Raw genomic sequence first — 7,624 nt, 5'->3', positions numbered from 1 at the left:
ATCTAATGACAACATCATTAGAATTTTTAATCATTAACTATCAAAAGGGCTCTGAATTTTTTTTTATTGCATTTGTAAGTAATTAGGGTGGTACGGATTAAGCTAATTATAATTGCCCTTATGATTGATCAGTGGGTATTAGTAACTTGCTATCCTTAGGGATTCAAAATTTCTAATTTAATTTCATAATTACAAATTTGAAATGTTAATTTCATTTAATAATTAATTACCGTTCCTGTTTCCCTATTGCAACAATACTTACTGATGAAATTGAATTATAATTGCTCTTATAATTTAATGACAACAACATGAAAATTCTAATCATTAACTATCAATATTGCTCTGAAATTTTAATTTAATTTGTAGTTAATTAGGGTTGGGTTACCCTGCTTCAAGGTACTTATTGATAACATCATTACATTTTAACCAGGAAATACCATTTCTAATTTGAAATTCTAATTTAATTTGCAATTAAGTTCTGCGTCTACCTGTTAGGCCTTCTTTTCTCTCTTCTTCAGTTATTCAATTAACTCAGCTAAATTTTCATAAGTTTCCCCGTTTGGCTTAAGCCTGTTAGTGGCAAAACCCCAAAATGAAAATTAGGGTTTTCCTCAGTACTTAGGTTAGTTAGTCTTATCCTGCTAACACAGCAAAACCAACTAGGTGTATCGACTAAACAGCGCCAACACCCTGTAATTGTTCCTAACATTGGGAGCAAAACTTCTCTCTCCTTCTTCTCTCTCTCTCAGCTGTTTTCTTCTGAGTCTGCGGCTGTTTTGGAATTTACCTGTGAGAATCATAAAAGCAGAGAACTTTAGAAACATTTATCAAATATTTGTGAAACTTGAAAACTTCGTTTAAAAATTGTCTGACTCTCACCCTACCTTCTCTTCTCAGCCTGGGATCCTACCTTAGGATCCTAGCCTTAGCTAAGGCAGGTCAACAAGATGACTGATAGGCGTCTGCCAAAAATGTAACATGCATCTAGAAATGATCTAATTGGTGTATAGTGTCAATCTTACCAGCTAAGAAACCAATACTGTCATTTTTATTGTTTTTCCTTCGCCCGGAGGAATTTTAATAACAATCACAGTCCTGGTATTTAGAAATCCCCATTTCCAAACACCGGTTTAGAAGCATCCTTCTAAATCAAACTTAACAAAACAGGAAAAGAGAAGAAAATTTAATTATACTCATTCTGCTACCAGAAATGGGTATTTTGTTTTATCTTTCACTCTCATCTTACCATTAACTTTCTTTCCTTACAAAAAAAACCCTTTCTCTTACAGGAAAATTGGAAGCAGCCAATTATTCTATTCCTTGCTCTGTTTTGTTATTTTTCTTTTCTCCCTCTGTTCTCTAGCTGTGCTACCTGTGTGTGCTTACTAATTTTCTCCACAGAGACAACAAATTAGAAGCACGCCCACCAGAGGATCATAGTCACTGAGAACTACACTCACCTGTCCATTACACACTCAATGTCAAACCACACTTGACATTGCACACTTACACCCCTATTTTGCCTTGTTTGTTTTGTTTTGTTTTCTCTTCTTCAAGTTCTGTGTCAGTCTAGGTTCTAGATCTCCCTCACCGTGCCAAAACATGTCTCACACAACAGACACTGTTGGCCACTGGGAGGACCTAGAGACATGGCTAAGTGTTGCAAAAGACAGCCTCCTACCTAAGGCTGCTGAAACACTGAAGCATCAGACACAGGACCAGCTGGATGACAACATAAGTCTCATGAGACAAGACCCAATTCAGAGCTACAGTCACAAAGAACTGGCTTTTTAAGTCACACACTCATCGCCACCCTCAAGCTGAGCGACAGGCCCATCTCCAGCAGGAGCTAACACGCGCACAACGACGCGTCGAGCTGCTAGAGCTGGAGGCTCAGGAACAACGGGAAGGGCCTGATGAAGTGGAACAAGGCACAGAGGAGGAGATCAATAGGCTAAAAGAGACCCTAGCAGCTACTACCCAAGAGATGGAACAAGGCAAGGCTGACTACGCTGATTTCTCCAACAAGCTACAATATGCAGAACAGCTCCTGGAAAAGGCAAAGGCCGACTTCAGAGACAAGAAAATTAAAGCCCTCGAAACTCACCTGGATGAGTCAAGAAATTAGATCAGTCACCTAACACAACAGCTGGACTACATCAAAGAGAAGTCCGACATCATCAGAGAGGAACTCAGACATGCCTATGAGCTGCACCCTGAGCCTGCAAGAACCCGACGGGCACCAGTCTCAGCCCTGCCAAGCAGGACTGGGTCCCCTGTTCCTGAACTGACACATGATCAAAAGGGGAAGGGGGTAGTGCTGAAACATTCACCGGCTCCCTCTGAAGAACTTTACCTCACGACAAAGCTAAAAGAACTTGCTCCAGCCAGCCACAGATCATCGCATGGCTTGGACCTCAAAGACCTCGACAAGCTCGCCAGGAACATTGGCAAATTCAACCTAAGTGTGCCAGGTAGCCAGGATGTCCATGCTTATATGCAAGACGTCGATTTCCACCTGGAAATGAGACCCAATGTCACTGACAAAGATAGACTCTATTTGCTCCGAACAACATCCAGCCCTGAAGTGCGCAGCTTCCTGGACCGGCAGCCTGCTCACACAAAAACTGATTACCACCTGCTCCGAGAAGCCCTCATTAAAGAATTCGCTGACCCTGAGTCAGAACAAGGATTAGTGGCTGCCCTGGAGACGAAACAAGGTCGTCATGAATCTCCTCAAGTCTACTACAGCCGACTCAGATGAGCATACTTCGGAACTCGCAATGAACCGGACATGGAAGACGATCTGAACTTCAAAACTCTCTTCCTGAGAAATCTTCATCCTGGGGTAAGCCACCATCTTGGTGTCCTTGCATGTCTGCGAACAATGAGTGTTTAACAGTTGCGAGACTTGGCGCATAAAGCCTACGGCAAACAAAAGATGGCCTCAGAAAAGGGCAACAAATCCACAGCAGTTCTTGACTTCAAAACGCATAGTTAGGAGCTGGCTCTAGAGGGCGGCCAACATCAAGACCATGCCAAGCCGCCACACAAAGAGTGGGACACACCCTCGTCCAACAGAGAACGGGACTCCCACGCTGGTACCTGACCTAAACAGAGGAACAACCGCTGGGATGGACGACAACACTCACCTGAACGTCACTGAGAAAAATCTTGGGACCAATCCAGACCTCGTGAGAATCAATGGGACAGATCATGGAATCAGCCAAACTCATTTAGAAACTCAAGAGGAAAAGGCTTATGGGAATCCAACGGAACCTCCAAGGGAAAACGACAAACACACCCTGGAGCAACCAGTCCAAGGAATCGACGAAAGAACTTGCAAAGATTCCAAGCTGACCGAGCTCAAACTGAATCCACACAAGAACAAAAGATATCACCGTGTTTCGACTCTCAAGAACTGATGAAAATGATGATGAAAGAGTTCTTCCAACGCAAGGAGGAGGATCGGAAGTGGGAAAAGAAAGACAAACCAGATTCAGCCTGACTAGCAGCGTAACAGGAAGGCAGCGACCACCTCACCCAACAGACCACAGAGAACAGCACTTCCTCACCTCACTCTCAGAGAACCATAACCTCTGTAGCATTTGGACCAATCAGACACACAATATATATATTTTTAGTAATATTTAACAAATACACTGTAACACCCCTCAGTTAACAAGCCATTTGAGGGTCTATGGACCCTTCCCCCGAAATGCGTCTTAACACATCAGAAAGGCAGAACAGGCCTCTGGTTCCATGGCAACCAAGGCTGATATCACTGGTTTTATTGCCCAAAGGAATGCGGGCAGAGAAACTCACAATTCATTTACCCTTAGGAAAGACACAAAATGCCCATAAAATCAGAACAGAATCAGAAAGAGCTTTATTGCCAAGTATGTTTGCACATACAAGGAATTTGTTATAGTGTCACAAGCTTCCAGTACACGGAGACAACAACAACACACAGATAATAAAAATGAGATGTGAATAAAATACACATGAATAAATATAAACCACAAAAAAAGAATAAATTGTATGTACAGGTGTGCTATAGATGGAATAGGAATATTTCTGTATGTGATGCAGTGCCGTCTAAGGGCCCGAAGATCATGGGCATCCAGTATGGTTTTCCGGCCTTGACCCTTACGCACAGAGATTGTTCCAGATTCTCTGAATCTTTGGATGATATTATGCACTGTAGATGATGATAACTTCAAACTCTTTGCAAATTTTCTCTGAGAAACTCCATTCTGATATTGCTTCACTATTTTTCGCCGCAACATTGGGGGAATTGGTGATCCTCTGCCCATCTTGACTTCTGAGAGGCACTGCCACTCTGAGAGGCTCTTTTTATACCCAATCATGTTGCCAATTGACCTAATAAGTTGCAAATTGGTCCTCCAGCTGTTCCTTATATGTTCATTTAACTTTTCCGGCCTCTTATTGCTACCTGTCCCAACTTTTTTGGAATGTGTAGCTCTCATGAAATCCAAAATGAGCCAATATTTGGCATGACATTTCAAAATGTCTCACTTTCAACATTTGATATGTTATCTATATTCTATTGTGAATAAAATATAAATTTATGAGATTAGTAAATTATTCCATTCCTTTTTTACTCACAATTTGTACAGTGTCCCAACGTTTTTGGAATTGGGTTTGTACTAGGGTTTAGGGTGATAAATAAGTATAAGGTTATTGCACATACTGTACTTTAATTGCACAATGGGGAACATTAACTGTTCACGAGGTAGATTGCCTGGGGAAAGAAACTGTTCTTGTGCCTGGCTGTCCTGGTATTCGGTGCTCTGTAACACTGACCAGATGGCAAAAGTTCAAAAACCAACTCATCAACCAACTTCATCAAAGATCAACTTGAGCCTTCAGATTGCATCAGGACTCTTCTCAAATTAATTCATAGAAAAACCGAGAACATTAACTGTTCATGAGGTAGATTGCCTGGGGAAAGAAACTGTTCTTGTGCCTGGCTGTCCTGGTATTCGGTGCTCTGTAACACTGACCAGATGGCAAAAGTTCAAAAACCAACTCATCAACCAACTTCATCAAAGATCAACTTGAGCCTTCAGATTGCATCAGGACTCTTCTCAAATTAATTCATAGAAAAACCTTTCTGTGAATGAACACACATCCTCCAGGTCATTGTGTATATTATTGCTGTCTTGTATATTATCTGTTTTATTGCAGATTGTTTTATGCATTCTTATGATAGAACCACTCATTCATGTAACCTTACATATACCATGTTTGGTCTCTTTGAATTTGTCTTCTGATGATCTAAATGAGCATTTATATTATATGTGGGTACATAGGCAATATATTAGTGTTCTAAGAATCTTTAGTAATTTGATTCGAGTTCCATATGCAAATTACCATGTTCTCACACAAAGGGTCGTAAAACTCCCCAGTATCCAACCTCCCACTTGAAACTTCAGCCTTTCTCATTGGACAAGCCCATCCTAAGAGGCGGGAATCTTCTCAGACTTTAAAAGGGCCAACGCACAATTCCGCCTAGAGTGCTTTTTCTACTAAGTCTTGTGTCCGTGTGGAGAACCTGAGCTGGTGTTGGCGTGCCCGGTAGGCCCCAACACATAGCTCAGGCAGGCTGCGGTTCGGTTCGATTCTGAGAAGATGAGGATGTGAGCTAGCACCCCTCTAAGGACACCCTAAGTCTGCGCCAGACCTCGGGCCTTGACTTTCCATTCACCAAGATCATCTGACTCAAACTGGTCCTTTTTCATCAACCAACTTCATCAAAGATCAACTTGAGCCTTCAGATTCTCTGTCAGAAAGACAAGACGTGCAAGTATCAAACTTAGTCTTATTAATTGATACATTAAGTATCATTTGCAAGTATCAAAGGTGTGTTTGAACTAAGAAACTGATGTTGCCTTCAGGCTGTAGATCTGCTGAATATCAAATGGTACCATAGCTTCATGTTTTATTTATCTTCTCTTTACTGCCTAAGCTTTAATCCTGTTCCTATACCTGTCATAGGCCCCATACCAGTCCAACTAATGTCAGATGAATATGATGACCGTAATGTTCACAAGACCCAATGAAACCATTGCCATCACTTCTATTCTGCCAGTGCCCAGAGAAAGCATCTGCCGATCAGAAATAACAGATGACACTCACCTCGCGGTCTACGCTGTCTCAACACAGCCTGCGACAGAATCACCTGCACAGGTGACCGTCAAGGCCCAGTGCCCCTTAAATGACTCAACAACACGGTGCACAAATCCAACAGATCCTGAGTGAGGCGGATGCCCTCTACAAGGAAGCAGATTGCCAAGGACTCAAAGAGGTTCTCTACAAGTACAAGGACTCCTTCGCGAAGGACTCCCTGGACTGTGGCCTGACCAACATCCACAGTGTGCGCATTCCGACAAGCCCAAACACACCACGCACATTTGTGCGACAATACAATATTCCAATAGCATCATATGAGCCAGTGTAAAAAATCATAGACTCCATGTTGGAAAAGGGGGTCATCCGCCCCTGTAACAGCACGTATTCTGCCCCGATATGGCCAGTTCTAAAACCCAATGGCAAATGGCGGCCCATCTGGCAACTTTGACTATCGCAAATTAAACCAGCAAATACCCATATCGCGATGGCCTATGACTCAGTTGGACCAAGAGATTCCCAAAATCAAAGGCTCAACGATCCTTTCCACATTGGACGTCGCCTCGGGATTTTGGACAATCCCTGTCCACCCTGATGACCAACACAAGCTGGCATTCACCTTTGGCAATCGACAATGCACCTTCACACGGAGCCCCTTTGGCTATGCCAACTCACCAGCTGAATTCAACATCTTCCTGAACAAAGCATGCCCTGATGCCAGAACCAGAGGCAGCCTCATTTACGTGGATGATGTTCTTGTGAAAAGCTCAAATGTGGCAGGCCACCTCAAAGAAATCGATCACGTCCTGAACCAGCTGAAAACAGCAGGAGCAAAGATCGCCCTCCACAAAGGAGAATGGTGCAAAACCAAAGTGAAGTATGTCGGCCTGCTCGTCGGACGAGACGGCATCGAGCCACAGTCCAGTCGCACCCAAGCAATCCAAAACATAAAGACACCCACTTACATTTCTGTGCTATGAAGCTTTCTGGGAGTGTGCAATTATTTAAGACAATTCATTGAAAACTATGCTGTCATCGCATGACCACTAACCTCCCTCCTGAGAAAGGACGAACCCTTCGTTTGGTCGGAAGCCCAGGACACCGCTTGAGCGAGCTCAAACAATGTCTGTGCTCTGCCCAATGCCTGGCCTACCCAGACCCAGGAAAGGAATTATATCTGGACACTGGATTCTCCAATCACTGCCTCAGTGCAGGCCTGTTCCAGCTCCATGACAAAGACAAGCGAGTGGTTGCTTATGCCAGCAAAACACTGCTTCCCCCAGAATGCAAATACTCAGACTGCGAAAAAGCTTTGCTTTGCATTGTGTGGGCCATCCAGCGTTTCTCCAACTACATCGGAGCTCAGAAGGTTATCATTGAAACCTGTCCCCAGCCAGTAACCTTCCTCAACAGCCAACGAATCAGGGATGGCGTGGTAACCAACGCACGCATAGCTACTTGGCTAATGACG

General features: G+C 43.2%; 1 pseudogene; it reads left to right on the top strand.

Annotated features, from left to right (window-relative positions):
- The first annotated feature begins 1,602 nt into the window (after window positions 1-1,602).
- LOC107555084 (uncharacterized) lies at window positions 1,603-3,508 on the top strand (annotated as a pseudogene).
- Window positions 3,509-7,624: the final 4,116 nt, after the last annotated feature.

Source organism: Sinocyclocheilus grahami, unplaced genomic scaffold (assembly GCF_001515645.1).
Source record: "Sinocyclocheilus grahami isolate Dianchi unplaced genomic scaffold, SAMN03320097.WGS_v1.1 scaffold524.1, whole genome shotgun sequence".
Classification (NCBI taxonomy): Eukaryota; Metazoa; Chordata; class Actinopteri; order Cypriniformes; family Cyprinidae; genus Sinocyclocheilus; species Sinocyclocheilus grahami.
Note: the sequence above shows the minus strand (reverse complement) of the source record. Positions and strands in the feature narration are given on the sequence as shown.